The sequence below is a fragment of the Pangasianodon hypophthalmus genome, chromosome 6 (genome assembly GCF_027358585.1).
Source record: "Pangasianodon hypophthalmus isolate fPanHyp1 chromosome 6, fPanHyp1.pri, whole genome shotgun sequence".
In the NCBI taxonomy this organism is placed as follows: domain Eukaryota; kingdom Metazoa; phylum Chordata; class Actinopteri; order Siluriformes; family Pangasiidae; genus Pangasianodon; species Pangasianodon hypophthalmus.
Window position 1 is genome coordinate 27,558,197 of NC_069715.1, and position 20,624 is coordinate 27,578,820.

Sequence of the window (20,624 nt, forward strand, 5' to 3'; positions counted from 1 at the left end):
TTTAGATGACTTTTTGCAGAAAGCATAGAAAGCATATTGGAGGATTTTGTCTCCTAGATACATTCATTTGATACCATGCGTGTTCCAAGAATGTGCATACAAAAATCCATGAAAAAAACAGCACCCTGTGGTACTTCCTATAATAGCCTTTACGAAGGGTTCTAGCTTAGGCATACTGCATGTATGTTAAATGTCATTTTTATCATAAAACACACACATGCATGGTTAAAACACACAGACTGAACCCTCAAAGATTGACTTGAGGCTCCTTGTGGCACTGTCACAGGCAATTTTCCTGGATGTATAAGCAGATCACATATTGTTTGGACACATGGAGATGACTTGGCACCGTTGTGCTTGCTACAGTGCCAACAGTGATGTGGGAAGCTGTAAGGATTATAGCTCACTGACAGCCATTACTGGAGAATCTTACTATGACACTATGAAATGTGCTATTTTTAATTTAATCAACAAATTTAAATAAACAGTACAGCATTAGCTGTGTTTTTAGCATATCTAAGATGTGTCAGTCATTGAGTTAGTTACCTTGATGTGACTTGCCTTGTGCTTTGATGTAACACGCAACACAAAGTGAACGCAGGTGAACGCACAGAGGGTCGAGCAGCCCCGACACCACTCAGAACGCTGGTAGATAGTTAATGGAGCAGAGCAGAGCAAACTTTCCTTTCAATGACAAAAGCACAGACATGCTGTTGCACTCAATCTATGGCCAGAAGACCCACAGACTCACATCATGCATCATCTACATCATGCTTCATCTATGCATCATCATCATCATCATCTGTTCACAGCTCATCTACTTGAGACTAGATGTGTGGATCAGAAGGTGTAATGCAGCAAAAAAGTTTCACGAGCAGGAGGTTATTACTGTCATGCTGGCACGAGAGAGTGATCAGATGTGAAGCTTGCGTGGAAAAACAAAGACCACATTCACATGAACATGAGGTACTGAGTGATGCATTTGTTCGAAAAATGTCACAGGCAGGTCCAAACGAAAATAATAACTACAGGATTAAAAAGCATTTCTAGTCAAGACAAAAAAAAAAATCCTTCCCGCTTAGGCCACACCTTCTTCAGGTTTAAATTCGAATACGGATATGGATACAGATATTTGGAGCACTGAACAGATAAAGATACAGAAGTTATATATAAATAAAGGACTATATACATAGAGGAAATAAAATGGTAAACACAGCTCCAGCATTAACAGAACTAAATGTTTAGGTTAGAGTTATTAGGTGTTATTGATATCAATTATGGATAACACTTGTGATCAGAATTTAAAAGACACAGAATAAGTAGTGTAGGTTGTCTCCAATCCATAATCTTAATGATATTGTTCACAAATAAAGACCATAAATAAATTTTACAAACATTAATCTATAAATGTCAGTCTTATTTGGTATGCATCGCTAGAAATTCTACTTTTCAGGAAATTCTACATTTCCCTTGCTTATTTTATAGATTACTCTTAAACTCCGTCTCAGTAATCACTGATAGAATCTGACTGTCTTGACACACTGAATTTACAGTATAGTCACATTTAAATTAATTCCTTGCATAGCTCATTATGATAATATCTGGATGATACTAACACAAGGAGAAAGTCCTCCATTTGCTGACATCAGCAGAGCTAATTTAGCAGGTAATGGGGACAGAAATTGAGATTGAACTGAGCAGAGCTCTTGCTTTTAGCTCTGCTGCTACTGTGCTGTAACGATGGGATGCTGATAAGGGTTTCAGTACAATCAGCTGACAGAGGCATATTAAGAGGGAAATGTACAGAAATGTTCACAGGAGAAACTACAGATCCAAATATATGCCATAACGTCTGTAGCTTTCTCTGTAGATTTTCCACTTTTATGGAATCAAGTGCAACAGCACCACCAACAGAAAATATAAAATAAAAAATATTAAAAAAAAATAATAAAAAAAAAGCAAGGAGAACCTGTGGCTGATTTCTTTCTAACCCAGACTGTAGATTCAGTTGTGTCAAGTGATTACACATTGTCCAATCAAAGTACAATTTACAAAAAATAACAAATGACAGAACCATAAGTTTAGTGTTTTACTTTTCTTTTTACCATATATGGCAGGTTTGTTCATTACATCGATCATGATCGTCCAGTCGATTGCAAGACAACCACTGGTCGATCTTCTTAATAGGTCAGTGTAGAACCCCAGTGTGTGAGGGTGTGGAGGAAGACTCGAAACTCCAACTTTAGAGTGCACGTGCATATTTTACATGGTGACTCTTACCATAATAATAATAATATGAAAAACTAGAGCTATTGTCATAGAAGTGGGAGCACCCCTGATATATATGGTATTCAGAGGAAACATGGCATGAAGCCAGTAGAGCATTAACGAATTAAAAACCTTACGAATGCTGCTACTTTTTTTTCCATGCTTATAATAGTTTGCTTCATATCATTCTTATTATGCCATTGATGAGACCTTGTGATATAAGTTGAAAAGTTGTATCTACTTTGTCCTTATTAATATTTCTAGATGTTTCTGTACCCAGCATGATTCATCTGTCCTGCAGGTTGCACAGGCGAGACGGCGGTACACAGATCAAGCCTAAGGGACTGTCATCCTCAGGACGAGGAACAAGCTTTGCCTTACCAAGTATAAAGCCAACATCTGTTTTCCCTCTGGCATCAGTTGCTTGGAGGTAGGCCAGAGCTGCAATGGCATTACTGAACACACTGCACAAGAGACACATATTAGTGAGGTGGTCTAACAAAAAGTTGGAAGGTGCTACAGCTGAATTCTGGAAATCTGCTCCAGCTGAATTTGGCAAAGATCCCTTTCTTTTTACTTCACATCCTAAAGCACTTTAGCTGCATTTTCAATGTATAAAGATGCATTATAAATATTGTTTCTTCTTTGACGTTAAGATAACAATTATAATAATGGTGATGATTATTATTATTAGTAGTAGTAGTAGTAGTGGTAGTAGTCATAGTGGTAATAATAATAGCAGTGATAGTATTATTAAAAATTGTAGTGGTAATAGTAGTAATAGCAGTATAGTAATTATAGTATTAGTATGGTAATACTAATAGTAATGATACTAGCATTAAAAATTGTAGTGACAGTAGTAACAGCAGTAGCTGAAATTCTACAGGGTGTCCCAAAATCTCCATATATAGGGGAAATTAACACTCTTTTAGTAAAATGTAACAAAACATCCTCTACATGATGGCCATGTCTTTATAAACACACACAGCGTCGTCTTTCCCAACCTTGGCTCCCAGTTTGGCAACAGTGTCGTGTGTGATGTGCTTGCCATGTTTCCTGTTAAAGTCCATTGCAACCTTGCGACAGATTTCCGATCCAGCCATGAGAATGATTTCAATACATTCTTCCTTTGTCAAAGGCATTCTTAAAGGCTATCTGAAAAAATATATATAATATGAACTAAGTATGAAAAATTTTGAAAGACGTTTTGCTAAAAAGTGTTAATTTCATCAATATATGGAGAATTTTGGGACACCCTGTATAGTAGCAGCAGCAGTAGTGGTATTAGTAGTATTAGAAATAATAGTGGCAATAGTAGTAGAGGTATATATGTATTTGTAATTCTAGTATTAGTTTAGTAATAGCAATAGTAATAGTAGTAGGAGTAGGATACTAGTAGCAGTAGTAATACTAGTGTTAGAAATAATAGTGGTAATTATAGTAATAGTAGTAGTAGTAAGTCTAGTAGGAGTAATGGTAATAGTAGTACTGTAATAGTAATAATAGTAATAGTAGTGATAATAGTAGTTTTGGTAGTAGTATCCTTTTAATAAATAAATAAATAAATACCCAGTACTCCATAGTTCACTGCACACTCTTATGCTTATTACCTAAACGTTTTCAGGCATTCCAGTGTAACTGACTTGAACCGTCTTGCTAATTACTTTTCACTTGTTCATCCAGTAGTGTGGAGTTTGTATCATACACATACTGTGTTAATATCTAATATTTAATGGATTACAGTGACACTAGAGCTCCTAATATAATTAAGGACTTTAGGTGACTGACTTGTATTCTGGCTGAAAATATCAGCTACTTGTGAACCAGAGCTGCTTATAAATCATGGTTTTAGTCAGATGCTAACTGCTTGATGAAATGTATAATGCTTAATGCAGCTCATTAGTTTGCATCAAATACAGTATATTACACATAATGCAGAAAAACTATTTTTCCTAGTAATGGAGCATCAGATAATGGCGTTATCGCATGCAGTGCTATTTCTGCTATTTTTACTGCCACACAACACCCACTCGTGTAATCCATGAAGAAAATGTCCATCTATAAGAAGTGGTAAGTGTTATAGTGTAGGCTGTTGCTCTTCTCCAGCATGGGGCTAATCTAAAAACAGCAGTAGAGCCAACTCTTAACCTTGAAAGTGTTAGTTACATTAGTTTTACTCATAAAAAAAGTAAATAAGTTCAACAAGAGGAATTCTATCACTTTAAATGAGAATGTTAGATCATTATTCAGAGCAGCGGAGAAGGAGATTGATGTGAGATGTCCCTGTAGTCAGTTAACGTCCAGTGATGTCTTATCTAATGGTTAACATCTAGACAGCAGTTGTAACCAACCAGATCTTTTCAGTTCTGATCTGAACCACAGGCATCACATTCAAATATCACATCTATAGAATTTTTTATATATATTATGCTTAATGCATTACAGCTTTACATTCAGCATTCAACTGTGAAAATGTAATTAATGTTTTTTCCAATTTTGTTGAGATCTGGGAAATCTGGGAAATGCACATTATTTTCACTTTAGTATTTAACTAGCTATTCAACTAGCCTTTGCCTTACTTTTACTAGGATGCTGCATTTATGTCATATTTATATTATTGCAATTAATGTGCTTTGACTGATACATAGACATACTGTCATTAGAATACATGTTATACATGTTATTCTGCATTTTTATTTTTATTTCGGTCAATGCCAAAAATCATCATCATCATCAACAACAACAACCTAATAGGCAATTCAGTGTAATTATACCTTTTATTCAATAATTTTTCCAGTAGTTTAAAGTGTGAATCACAATAGTATATTAGCATATTAGTCTGATAGGTTGTTGTTAAAATTTAATCGACATTGGAGTTCCTAATAAAAAAGAATAAAAGGATGCATCTAATTTCATCAGAAGATTTAGAAGCTGCTATTGGTCTCTCAAAAAAAAAATAAAAAAAATACATGTAGGCTCCAGGAATCAAAATTCAAAATGCATAAAGATCCAATTAACTGAAATCATTCAACTGAACTGTGGAGCTGCTGTTAAATTCCCACACCTACAGTGTAATCTACATTGTAAAGTGCTTTAAAAATTCCCAGCCAGATGTAAATGAATCCTGAATCCACCAGATGCTCAGACCAACCAGCTGTAAAAGGTCTCTTGAATGAAAAAATGCTAAGAGGATTCATGAAAGTTTGATATGACTTTTATATAGCTTTGTTAATAATACAAGTCTCTGTATTTAGATAGATGGAGTGTTATATATACTATAAGAACACATCATCACACATCTGGAACACTAACATGGTGACATGCTTATCGATTTCTACCCAAAGCAAAGTGTTTGTCAGAGGAATCAAGTATTCTGTGCCTATGCATCCTTTTTAAATCTGATTCTTGGTCTATTATTTATACAAATATCATACTTTGCATGATTCTGCTATGGAAAAGCAAAGTGATGGAAATATTAGGAACTATTCCTCTCAGGCAGGTGGAGCTGCAATAAATCTAACTCTAAATTCATGCATCATTAAATAGTTTGTCCTTGAAAAACATCACTAGATAGTCTAGCTTTTATTAATTTGCAGCTCTTGAACTTCATATTCATTTCCTAATGGTGTGCTGTAAATTAACAGGTAAGACTTCACTTCAGTAGGCCAATGTAAACACTCGATAAACAGTCAATAAAACATCTATAGATCATTAACAACCTGTCAGAAGACAGTCATACATCAGATAAACAATATATCATCGGTTTATGGTTGTTTCATAGTTTATGATATGTTTAGTAGAAGATTTATAGACTATGAACATTTGCTTTCACGTGATTTGTATGGTCCAGTTTATAGTTCTTAATGTTTACTGGATCATTTATACATTATCAACTCCTCCCCAGTCCTATCACCATTTTAAATTCTCTTCATAGAATTTAATCTGTTGATACATTATATGACATTTTGTTGACAGGTAATTAAACATCAGCTGACATGAAATACTGAGATAAGCTGCTTCATGGCAAATCTTCATATGTGAGGCCTTTTTAATAATAGTTCACTCATAAAATGTTCTAGAGAACATTTAGATGTTTATATATGTTTCTTATAGGACTGATTCATAGCAACCTTAACACAGGAACACTTTGAGATATACATAAGATGCAAACATAAAAGAAAATACTAAAGTATAAAAAACATATTATTAGCTTATTTTGTATAAGCTAGATGCCAAGCTCATAATATCTCTATTATACTTCAAACTTTTATTTTATCTCACATATTTGCCCAGTGCAGATTAGTTATGCTGGAGAGAGAATCCTCTTTCCAAGTTCAAATGGCTTTACCACCCCAAAGTTGATTATTTCCCGACAGCAGCACACCCTGGAGTGTCTTAATCCGCAGCAATTTGCCATCATTTGCAATTTTTCATTCATTTAAAAACAAATTTTTATCCATTTATAGGTAATTTTTTGTAGTGTAATGTCCACAACGCCAGCTAGTTCATATTATCTTTTAAGTTTTTTCACCAGCTTCTCTTTTTTTTTCTCAAGTTTGATGTCAATAAGACAAAAAAATGCAGCTTGTCGTGTTACCAAGAAGCTGCAAGCCCTCTGTCTTGAAAACTTTCTCAACGTTGGAAACTTAAAGGAACAGCTTTACCTCTTTGACTGTTACAAAGTGCTGACACTGGTGATTCTTTCCATAAATGTTAATCTCCTTACAGAAAACTTCACCATACCAATGAATATACCCTTTTTTTATCCATTTATATGGATATATAAATATTTACATTTATCATCCACCATAGCCCTTCTGAATCAGTTGTTACTCTATAAAAGTAATGTATTAGAATCAGCACATTCATTTAAATCACAGATTTAATTATGTATATTGTAACACTCCTCACTGTCATCATCCCAGCACACACGTATACAAATCATTAGCTTAGATACACAAGTTTCAGTGGTAAAAATAATAATATTTTTGAGTGCCAGGTAAATGTGATGGATCTATGCCCAATCTAGAACAGCATGGCCACAGATGCATGGACAGCTGGACTTTTCTCAAAACACCATCTGTTCAGGATTTCTGTCTTAACATCGAACATTTTCACAGGAATTATACAGGAAGATTGGTTCATAAATACACACACATGCACGCACACACACATACAGTTCTTCCATAATGTGATACTAATTGTATGCATTGTGAATATGCTCTGAGATTATTCTGAAGTAAAAACTGCTTTTTAATTGGAGTGTTGCAGATAAAAATAACCTCTGTCTCTCTTGATGCTGTGGGCTTATGGATTGTGCTTCTAATCGCTTGCTAGCAGAGTAGTGATTAATTCATGCTGTATAGATGTTTAGATTCTTATGACAGATTGAAAAAAATGTATATTTATAGAGTTGGACACAAAACAGAGAAGCATACGATTTAATTTTGTGTCTCCGATGCTGCAGTTCATAAGCTGCACATGTAGGTCAACCCACATCCACTAAGTTGAGAGTTTAGAAATAGAAAGTCAGGAAAACACACTTTTACCTTTTTTTTTACTTTTTCCATTGCTGTATTTCTAATCAATAAATGCAAGAGTTTTGTGGGTACTTTTTCAGCCCTATATGCCCTTCAGTTATGTTTTTATTTTGTTAACTGTTTCATTACCAAAGCAAGTAGTAAACAAACCAAAAGTATAAATTTTGCATTGACTCAAACAGACAAACAGATTAATAGATGTGAAAGCGAGCTGCAAACAGACGTCGGTATGGAAGCTTCACTTGCCGTGTCATGAACGTGGCTCCCAACAAACTCTGCAGACAGATATGCTACATGGCAAAGTCTCTAATTAGAGTATTCATACAGCACACGACAACCAAAATGAAACCACAGAGAATATGCGAGCATGTAAGCTCACGGAGGTTTCATAACCTCATTCGCACAACCATTGTCTCTGCATTGAGTATGCTGAGGTCTTCAAGAGGAAGTTTTAGAGGCGGAAACACATGCGCATGTTTGAACCAAAATACATTCGAACATCCCACTGTGCCACCAAATGCCACTCCTCCTTTTGCTTCACCTAGGGCAGCACATTGATTGATAACCAAGAAAATAGCAAAAGCAAAACAGCAACAGTTTTGCCCCAGGCTGTCGTTACTTAATCTGGTCTTACACCATGCGATTCCAGCGGTCTTTTAAGATTATTACTTGTCACAATGTACAAGATGATCCCAATAAGAATTCTATAGTGGACTGTGTGAAAACATGTGTTCTTCATGTCAGATTAAATGATTAATGTAGTTACTACATTGTAGCTCTTCAACTGGAAAGCATAAAAACTGTTTCACATTGTCATAATAGTGAAAACTCTATGAACAGAGCATTTGTGTGCTAATTAGCTAGCTATACACCTGGAAGCTGCAATTAATCTTCTATTTCTTTCCATGTCACGTCCCTTTTTTGTCCCATCATGATATAAACTATGAGGAGACATTATGGAGACATTCTGTTGGCTGCCACAATTCAAAAAACTGCTCTTCTTTTAAATTCAATATATTTTGTTTATGTTTCACCATTGCCACTACCGTGATTGTAGCTGTCCCGTGAGTTTTGTGTAATCATATGCCATCCTCTTATTGGTAGATTTTAGATAAGTGTAGTAGCAGCGCACACACTCTGAGATTTTAAGCAAAATTTTCAGACACTGCCAGAACTTTGTCATTGGAACTTTCCAATAAATCAGCCACCATAGAGTGCCTCACATTATACATTCTACGACCACTGATCTCAACTCACGACCAAATATTATTCTTTGCGATGTACTATTGTGCCTGCGACAGCAAAATCGAGCCAAAGTGTAAACCCAGCTTTAACCAGGAAACTCTTGCATCGGCATTGAAATAGAGCCCTAGAGCAAACCTTGTGCGTCAATCCTTGATGGTAGCCCATATGGACATAAATAAAAGGACTGCTCACTGCTGCAAGGAGCAGAGATGCTGGGTGGAATTAAGTTAGCATGCAAAATAGTTACTCTCTGTAACCTTCACACATTCCTCTAGGGAGGCCGGCTCTCCAGCTCAGCTCTGAATCTGCAGCCGTCCTGCTCGCTTTGACATTACAGAGAAAATCCCAGAGCACTCTTCATACCTGATGCGCCATGCCTGCCTGCTCACAGATTAGCTCTTCCTACAAGTAAATAAAAACTCTTCTGGGACACAGATATCTATTCTGAACTGTGTATTTCTGGTTATGCTACATCCTTGAGGTGTAACAATATCACAAAGCATAAAATAGACATTGCTATTTTGTGTTCATGTCCCTTGGGCATTTAAGGTCCCAGCAGGATTTAAGCCTTTGGCAGAGGATTCTTAAAACGCTAGAGCTCAGAAGCATGTGTGATGACCTAGTGTTACTGGGTAAGGCATTTCAGGGCATGCAGTGTGCCCAAGACGCCAAAGCTAGGGGCAGGTTGTTATGTAACCACATTTCTATGGGTTCAGGATGACTTGAATATATGAATCATTGTCACTTGGAGTTATATTAGGAATGTGGCTAAATACAAATATATTAGTTAAAAGATCATGTGTTCTAAACAAATACAATTACAGATATGAATATGAGGCATATTATTCAGAGTTGTTATTTTATTTATTTTTTTTTAGGTAACTTACCACAAAGTTTCACATCATATCAGGTTGAGTCTAGAGGTCTTGAGGTGTGGATCAGGACTGGGATCCCATTGTCAAAAAAGAGGCTTTTACTTTTATGCAAGTGTGGCCAAGTGGTCAGACACGAAGATCACAGGACTAAGAAAGACCACAGCCATTAACATAAGTGTACAGCATTGATGCATTCATCCTTAGTAACTGCCTGGTCAGGGGAAAGGTGGTTTAAATTAGGCTACAATTTTGTGTATATTTTTGAAAAAGGAACCAAATAAATGTTAAAAAATTATATATATATATATCCCTGACTGATGTAGCTGAAGCTGAGGAGCTGATCTAGTGTCATATGGGACACTTTTTGACCACAAGAGGCAAGTGAGCACCAGACATTATTGTGTTCTCCCAGTATTGGTGTGAGGGTTTGTGCCAGCATTCCAGTAGATGAATTGGCTACACTAAATTGACCCAGGTGTGAATGAATATGTGTGTGTGTGGGGGGTGTGTGTGTGTGTGTGTGTGTGTGTAGTGCCCTGCGATGGACTGGCATCCCATTCCGAGTCTATTCTCACCTTATTTCCAGTGTTCCTGGGATAAGTCCTGGATCCAGCACAACCCTGACCAGGATAAAGCGCTTACTGAAGATTGAGGACTGAATGAATGAATCCATGCAAGAGTGAGAAACGAACCATGCTGGAAAGCTTCTGCACTTCATGACGCTTTGGCTGGCAATGATATTGTAGTGCAAATGAGCTATTTTACTGCAGTTAACTTTGGACTGGGAGGATACTAGCCAGCTGTTTCAAGCAGACTTCAGCACCACTATGAGACAGTATGAGGGGGTGGTGGACATTGATGAGGTTAGAGAGAGTGAGTGAGACTCATCCAGTCTTTACAGCCTGGGGGTTCGACTGTATCAGAGACTGATCATCGTTCATCTCACATTCTTATATCTTTGGCCAGATGTCAAAGGGCATGAACAGGCTATATCGGGGGTGGATAATGTGCTTAATTAGATTATGAGCCCTTTGAAAAATGTATGTGGAATAAATGGCTCTGTCTGTGCTGTCTTGACCAATTGCTGGAAAGATTGCATTGATCTCCTGAGAAGAGCAGTTGCCACAATGATGTATAGTGATCACTAATGTATAGTGGCTTGTGTGTCAGTCTCACACTTTACTCTCTTTGTTTTGCCAATAGTTAGGTAAGTTACTAACCTTACATCAAGCCACTAGGTCTGCCACATCTGTCATCACATCTATCACATCAGCCCTGATCATCTGCTAATTCGATGAATGTTTTGCTGTCATGAGCGAAGAGTGTGAAGAGTAAGGGAATGGGGACACATCCTTAAGGGAATGGGGACACATCCAGTGTTTTTCACGAGTGCTCCTTCTCTGATACTCTGCTAACTCCTGTTACACCACAGCACGGTTGAAATCTCGAATCTGTTTGCTTAGAAAGTCTTGATTAATTTTCTAGAACAGCAGCTCTGACAGTAGTGCAGCTGCAAAGTGCAGTTTTCAGACCTGGGAAAGTCCGTTGTCTTGGTAACATGACAAGCTGTGTTTCTGGGGTTTTGTTCATAGCTGCTGTGATAACAAGGCCTAACGTTTTGCAAATGTTCCACAACATTGACTGTAACTATAAATGGCTAAAAAAACACAATATGCCATTGTAAATAACTAAAAGCTTCTTAGTGTTGGAAAATTGATGTGATGTTAGAGGAATAAAACTCTTTGAAGATGTGCTGTTACTGGAAAATACCCAGTTTCTGGATGATTCATGATTCATGCCATGCCTATGTTTTATTACTTACCTGAAAAAAATGTACAGTAACACAAAAAGATTTATTACATTTCTCTTTGAGAGGAGAGAGAAGAAAAAGCAAAACAAATCTAATTATATAATACATTATAGAGAGAGGAAAGTCAAATATGCAGCGGGACTTCTTATTACTTAATTTTAAACTTCATAAGGCTTTCATATTCTGACTTTTAATTTTTTATTATTTTTTTTTTAAACAGTGCAGTTTAATTGCCTGCCCTAATATGTTAGTGAGTGTGCAGACTACTCAATTCTTCTTAGAAAAGATATGAAATGATGCAAAAATGAACATCACATCAGACAAGAGGTGTGGATCAGGGACCCCAAAGAGCACAAAAAAAATTGTTTTTACTTTTAGGCAAGTGTGAGCAAGTGGTCAGATATGAAGATCACGGATCTAGGAAAGACCACGGTCATTAAGGTGAGTGTACAGCGTTCATCCATTTATCTTTAGTAGCTGCCTGGTCAAAGTGGTTTAACTTAAGCTACAATTTTCTTTATATTTTTGAAATGAGAACCAAATAAATGAATTAAAAATATTGTTTATGAGTGTGTAGAAGACTGGATTCTTCTTAGAAAAGATAGGAAGTGATGCAAAAATGTGTCAACTTTTTCTCCCAATAATCAATTATGGTAATGAGTAAATTACATGAAGACTTTATTTTGTATACTGACTGCTTTTGATTTGATGACATTTCTGCTTTTTAAATTGTCTAAACTAATCATTAGGGGTGCACAGTACTCATGCACTCTGAAAAATGACTCCTGCTCCAATTTTTTTTTTAAATCTCTCAATCTCTCTCTCTCACACACACACACATTCTTTCTCTCTCCCTTTAAAAATATTTGAAATGCTTCTGATGGAATTTGGAAACTCAAGAACCAACACTCAACAGTTTTAAGCAGAACCTCTAGCACTCTGACTCAGTGTCATGGTTTGAGCTGACGTCTTCCCCGTTATTGGAAGCTGAGACCCGAATGCTAATGACAGCAGAGAAATATTTATGATGATCAAAGCGCAACATTCTTGCACAGACATGGTATTTTCCCTGGAGCTGGTGCTGTATTGTGCACTTTCTTATTTGCATTTATGCCTCATTTTTTCCCCTTATTCTGCTGAAATTGTCTGGAAAAACTTGATAAGCCTGAAACATGCCTCACCTAAACCCCAGCAAGCTAAGCTCCTGCACTTTAATCAGAAACAAGTGACCAAACCACTGAACTTCACCTCACACTGTGATGGACAGGAACTAAATTACACTCTTCACTGCATCCACATTTCATCTGAGGGCCAGTTATAAAGAAATATTTCATTTCTACAATACTAAAAGATTGTTAGAAAAAGAAAAGAAGGAAACGGATTGTCTGTAGTGTTCCTTACAGAGGGGCAGCTACATGGTAATCTGATTGGTCAGACGTTGTTGATTAAATTTCTGTAAAAGCAGGTCTGACAAGACAATTCACAGGTTAATATTAACACACTCATTCTAAAACATTATCGTTTCTGTAGTAACAGCTCATTCACTGGGACTTGTATGTTGGATGTTTCACATAATCTAAGGCTAATAATAATCAGATAAAAATGTAGCGTTATTTAACAAAGAAAAATGTATAATCATCAATATGGTGAAGTTTTCTGTTAAGAGACATTCATTTCACATTTATGGAAGGAGTCTCCAGTGTCAGCACTTCTCTGTCCTGAAGACTCTCCCATTGAGGAAAGCTTATAGGAACAGCTCTAATTCCTACAAAGCACTGACACTGGAGACTCCTTCCGTAAACGTTAAAGAAACATCTCCTCACCAAAAGCTTCACCAAATCCACAATTACACAGTTGTATTTGTTAAAAAAACATGTTTTTTTCAGCAGTTTATTATTAGCCTTACATGACATGGCACATCTGGCATTCATGTCCCTGCGAATTAGCTGTTACTATAGAAACATTAACATTATTAGAATGAGTGCATTAATATAACCACTGTGATTTGAGTTACAGACAGCACTACTCTCAGAGCTGCTGTTATAGAAAATGAACCAAAACCTTCTGACCAACCAGAATGGAGAATTCCACAACCGCTGGATAAGATGTCAGTCCATTGCCCCATGGATCTGGATAAGATATCAGTCCATTGCCCCATGGATCTGGATAAGATGTCAGTCCATGAGGATTAAACACACAGAGAGATAGCAGAGCTGACTAAGACAGTGCCACAATAACCATTTTACTGAGTGTCAATAAGAGTAGATATACAGTATATATGTTGACTTCAGAAAACATAGTGGAGCCCTATATACCAGTCAGTTCCTGGTGACAGTTAGAAGTTCCAGGGTCTTTGGGGACTCAGTAAAGTTTAGATGGACAGCAGCATCCTTTAAAAATCATTTCCACATCTCTACTTTCTGGATAGGGGAAATAGAGCATTAGTGTTTGAGCAGCACACCACTTTACAAGGGTACAGCCCAGACAATAGACCCAGTTCATGAGTCTCATTCATGTGGAAATTCAGGTGGAGCTGAGTTACTTTGCTTTGAGCCAGTCAAACAACCTTTATCTTACTTTCTGTACATGGAAAAGTTCCCACAGAAGAAGACACACTCTCCTACTCACCAAGTCCACAGTTCAGATTTGTGATCTGATGGAATGACATTAATATGCAGTTTCTTATAAGCAGTGATTTGGAAACATTACAATGCAATATCTAGTGTCTGTCTTATTAGTTGTTTCTCAGGATTGTTTTAAATGTTACTTGAAATTTATTGAGATGTGTATGACTGTAAGAGATAAACTGAACAATAAATACTGAAAAACTATTCCCTCACTCCATGATTTGTGTGTAACATCTTCATTTTCCTCCTTCCAGAAATGCTAAATAAATGCCTCCTCACAGCACAGAAAACTTTGTTTTTTATATGAAGTGTCCTCCATACCAGCAGTTCTCAAACTTTTTTCAGCCATGGAACCCTAGCATATTCTGACTGATCCTCACTGAGCATTTTCTGACATGTAATGGGCCTAAAAAATGTATTTATAGTATATTCTGAAATATTTAACAAAACTACCACTTATACATATTTTAAATATTTTTTAGAAAAAATCCCACAGACTCCGTTGTTATGCCCCGGACCACAAGTGGTCTGCGCGCACATGGTTGAGAAACACTGCTCTATAAAATTCTCTGTGTAAGTTGTTACTATAGAAACAATAACATACTAGAACAAGCACATTAATATAAACCTGCGATTTACCTTGCAGCTGGAACTACTGTCAAAGAAAATTCATCAATACCTTCTGACCAATCAGAATTGAGAATTTAACAGAGCTGCTGTGTGAATTTTATTATACTGTAAATCCGCGTTCTGTTATCACTATTAGATTACTGCTAGAGTGCTCCAGATCATTTATCTTGCGTCAGATGTTTTAGTGGCATTGTAAGACATTTTGCATTTGATACACTCTGGTGATATAATGGTAAAAGCTTATTTCTAGGCCTGATGGAAGCACTTTGGAGAGGTTTATGAGGTAGCTGAGTGCCTTATGCAATTTGCAGCACATAGGAATGATATAACTGCGTGCTTCTGTGTGCTTCTTTCCCCAGACTAATGCATTAGTGAACACTGGGAATTCCATGTGCTTCAAATGTACTATGCCTTGGACAAATTACATTTTAATTACAGTCTATCAGTGTGCTGCTGAGAGTATCTAAATTCACAATCCCCTTCAAAATGAACACTAGTACCTGTGACCAAAAAGGAAATTTGTTCCCTAATGAAGGCATTGTATGTGGTGTATACACAATATCACCTCTAATTTATTTAATGATTTGATAATGTTTGTTAATAACACACCAGAGAGTAGCAAACTGCATTTTACAGAAATTTCACAGTGCACCTTACAACTCCTTTTTACCGGTGACAGCACATTCAGGTAGTGCAGTCGGGTCTAAAATGATTAGTAGATTAACATATTTGTTCCGGACGGTGAACAGGTTCTGCATGATAAGCATTCTTTTCCCGCTCATTCGAATTCATCACTTCATATAAATCATTATGTGATATTGGATTCACACATTTGTATATTTTTATTCAGTCCAATTCAATTTTATTTGTGTAATGCAGTGCAGGTCTGAACAGATTCTGATGTCTCTCAGAGACGCATTATATATCCGATCACTCAAACCATCTTCGGAAGTGGTTTTGGGACCACAAAATATGTATAGTGTGAACACAAAACAAAGGACTACCTAATCGACTGCGTCATTTACCTAGCTGGAAAATACATAATCTTTGTGAGACTGTTTGGAAATTGTGCTGAACGGTAGAGTTCTCCATCACTAGGCTAAGGGATAAAGATGATGCTATAAGAGCAGAGACAAAACCAGCTACTTTTGTAACTTCTGGCATCATCTCATATCCTGTTCTATTATAAGTTTTGTTAGCAGACAACGCACCCGAAATGTTTGAAGCAGGCCTTACAGGTGCGTGAGACAGGATTTGCAGGGACCTGAAAACAAATGCAGATGAAGGCTGATGTAATAAATATACGTGAAACCATTCCTCCAGAGCAAATGATGTATGAAATCACAGGTCACTGGAGATGCAAATGCCATGCAAAAGGTTATGCGCTTTAGCAGTCCACTTCACATCACTTGTATTCAATCTTGAAAATTGAAAAATGTTAAAAAAAAAAAAAATTACAGATTTGTTTTTCATTTTCTGTGTTAAATATTTTTTATATAAATAAAAAGATATTTTTAAATATTAAAAAATGTAGATTATTATATGTCATAAATTTATTTATTTATTTATTTATTTATTTATTTATTTATAAATTACCGCATTGTTGCCAGTTTATGAGCAAACCTATATATCATGATACAATTCGTGTATCGCAGAAATGCCTTTAAAAATCACCCACCCCTAAATGAGACCACTGATTTTAGCACACTCTCAATAAATTTGCAATTTTGGTCTGCAAAAGCATTCTCGTGATGAAAATCATAGAGTTTACAGCATAAAGACATACCATCTTGAGCCACAGAGAGCTTTGGGCAGTTTCTACCAGATGCTGTATACAAAAAAAAGGAAGTACAGGACTTTGTTTCATGTTTGTTCACATTTTTCTGGTTGAAACTTAATAAAGCTTAATTGCAGAAGATCTCTGTATGCTTCAATGTAGTAAAAGAAAAGTGGCTAACTCGTAAAGAGCTGCCTCAGCATTTTAAGTCATATCACATGGGAATTTGTGCTGCTCTGGGAATCTGTACTGCTTTAGAAGTTTGCTTATGTTCGGTAGGTCAAATTTGATCCCAGTGCCTTTGCTAAAATGAATTCTAGACACGTTACATGAGGGATATATAAGAATTGGTCTCTTGTGCTCTGACCTGACATTTTGAAATTCCCAGATGTCCCTCATGTACTCTAGAATTTCCTTTTGCAGGGATTCTGTCATTAAAATTTACCTATGCTACATTGGCAAACCTCCAGTACAGCACAGCTTCCCACGGTAGAAATGATATGGCTTAAGCTGCTGACGTAGCTCTTCACATTGTCTACTAATTCTAGCTTTTTACCCAAATAAGAATAATATTGAACTGGGGGAAATCAATTTAGTTTGCAAAATTATTTACAAATAAAACATGTACAATTTGTGACTGCCTTTACCACGTTGTTCAAACTAGCTTATAAATTGTAAAAGTTGCAATATGTTCAACATGATGCTACCACCACTATGCTTCACTGTAGGAATCAGTGACCACAGCAGCACTGGATTCTGCCAAATGTAGTTTTTTGTGCCAGAGCCAAAAAGTTCAATCAGAACAGAGAACCTGTTTCCACACTTTTGCTGAGTCTCCAACATGCGTTTTGGCGAACTTCAAACAGAATTTGCTTTGTGGTGAGTCTAGACTATGGCTGTCCCGTGAACATCTCCTCCTATCTGAGCAGTCAATCTCTCCAGCTCTGACAGAGTTACCTCTTTTGGTTGCTTCTCTGATTAATGCCCTCCTTTCTCATTCACTGACCTTTGATGTACAGCTTCTTCTAAGCAGAGTCATACTTGTGCCATATTCTTTACATTTTTAATAATGGATTTAATGGCACTCTGCAGTCCATTTCAGTTCCAGGTAGTAACACTACAAAATGCGGAAAGGTTCTAAGAGGTATAAATACTTATGCAAGCCACTGTAGGTCTTACACCATATATAATTCTGAATATATGTGAATCTACCAGAAAATATTGCTAATAACCATTTTGATTGTGCTATTGTGTTTGGATGAAATGAATGTCTCAGTAAATTTAACCTTGGGTCTGAAAGTTATCAACTAAAATTTATGGCCATTGCCATCTGTTTTATTCACGATGCCCATAAAATGGCATAAGGTCATGTTACGATGCTTTATTTGCACTTGTAAGCACTGATAATGGAGTTGTACCAGTGGATAAAGGCCTGCAACTCATGATTTCGACTGGCAGGAATGTTTCTAGACATGATGTAGCCTTGGTAACTCCTCTTCTGTCACCTGTAACATTTTGCTTGTGTGATTATGATTGAGGTATCAGATAAGCAGGTGGCAATAGAGCATTTAAAATAGCTTCAGGTGTTAACAACATAGGACTTTCCACTTCCCCATGGGGATGTGTCTGCATTAAGAGAATATGACTTGAGGTGAGGCCATGGTTACTTGGCAAGTATAAAATGGATGTGGGTTCCATCCGGGTTCTCCGGGTTCCTTCCACCTCCAGTAGGTGGATTGGCTATATTAAATACTGGCTATATTCCCATCTCGTACCCCTTGTTCCTGGGATAGGATCAGCTTTTCAGACAGAGTATGAATACATGTTTTTGGGCATTTGTTGATGCAAATACTGATACTGATACAGAAATGAGTATTACACAATCAGGCCCATCAGGGACCATTTTATTTAGTTCTGTTTATGTTGGTTGTGGCAATGTGCTGATAGCAATGAACTCCTCATGTTTGGTTTTATGTTTAAGATATTATGCTGTTTAAACAATCTTTAATTTTTAATAGACCATGTTAAAGATACTGTTTAAATTCCATAGAAATGTTTTATTGCTTAATGATGCAATATTTTTTTTATTCCTTACTTGTACATGGAAGATATGTAGAATATGAATTTTAAAGAAAACAATGGATTTAGCTGTGGCCCTAGAAAATATGTTTAATAAGTCACTGAGAAAAACCCGTTTGGGAAACTGACTTCCAGTCCGGAATGCCTGTTTGTGTTTGGATGCGCCTCCTGTCAGTCATTTTTTAGACAATCTATGGGTCACCGTAGAGCCCAGGGGCGGAGTTAAGTGAACATGGGAGGTAATCATTTAAATGTCTAAACCAAAGCCTGCTAACTATTAGTGAGAAAATTAAATAAAATATTTCCAAAGGAGGTTTCAAATGCTTCACTGTGTCGATGTCTTGCTCTAAGTCAGATTCCAAATAAATCAGTATTTCATGCAGCACCTCAAGCTCCATATCTAAATGATCATATAGTCCTGGAGTGGAATGTTTATACACCTTGTAATTTTTGTACTCACTGCTTGTATAAATCCATGCACTCTCTTGAGTCTGAAATGGACAATTCATATTATTTTAATAGAAGCTTCAGTCTGTTCAGCTTCATTCTTTGTGATCCTCTCAAATCCCATTACAGCATGTGCATGTCCCTGCTATAACAATCATAAAAACCTGATTGCCGGGGAGTTTGGACAGAAGAGCTCTGATTGCTTTCTCAGTTTACTCAGTCCAAGAGCTTTTTGAAGCACATCCACACAAATTATATCAGCAGGTAGACAGGACTTATCTCAACTCTTTAATGGGTTAGTCATCCATGCACATTCTCTTTCAGATTAAAATGTCAGATAAAATCTAGTGTGGCTTTCATAAATGCAGGTTCATCATATATAGACATCAAATGCTGATTTATTAGGAGTTCAGCCAAAAAGTGAACCCTATTAAAAAAATTGTTTTCCTGCTGCACACCCCAGTGGTGTAGCCAGGAAATAATTTCAAGAGGGATGAGGAAATATACTAAATAAAAGCTCTGTGTGGAAATGGGGAAATGCATGACACCGATTGGCTAACCCTGTTTCTAAAGCTAATCTTAAAATATACCGTAAATAAAAAAATTAAGCGACGCATTCATTTGAGATCTGCAGACTCTGTTTACCATTTATGAACATCATTACAGAGCAATTGCTTTGCAAAACATGTTATTTGACATTGAACAACATTTTTGCACAGTAGTGGTGTTCTAATGATGTTGATAAAAGGTATATATAATGAGCTGAGCTGTATGTGTGTTATGTGAGCTCTAGCTACACAGCTTTCATTTCGAAGATGATGATACGCTCCTGCTGAGCCTTGTTTTTCCATCTGCCTTTCACTCTTTCAATTTTTTCCACATGTAGCATACAGTATAACAGTTGTTCTAAGCATTTGGGCAGCAGTAGCTCAGTGGATAAAGTATTGGGCTATTAATTAGAAGGTGACGAGTTAAAAGACCAGCACTGGCAAGCTGCCACTATTGGGCTGTTTGGTTCCTGTTCCAACTGTAAGTTGCTTTGGACAAAGGTGTCAGCAAAATGAGTAGAATGTTAACAAGACATTTAAGAATGGGGTGGATGCTGCCTTCCCTCTTTTTCCTCCAGTTAGGTCACCTGCTGATTCCCTCCCACCAGTCAGCTATCTGCTATCATATGACAGCTTCCAACTGAGGAGGGTGAAGGTTAACACGAGCTTCCTCTGAGACACATGAATAAAGCCAGCTGCATCTTTTCAAACTGTTTTCACACTGTCACAAGGCAGCGTAACACACCCGAGGGGAGAAAGAGTATGCCATCCCAGTAAC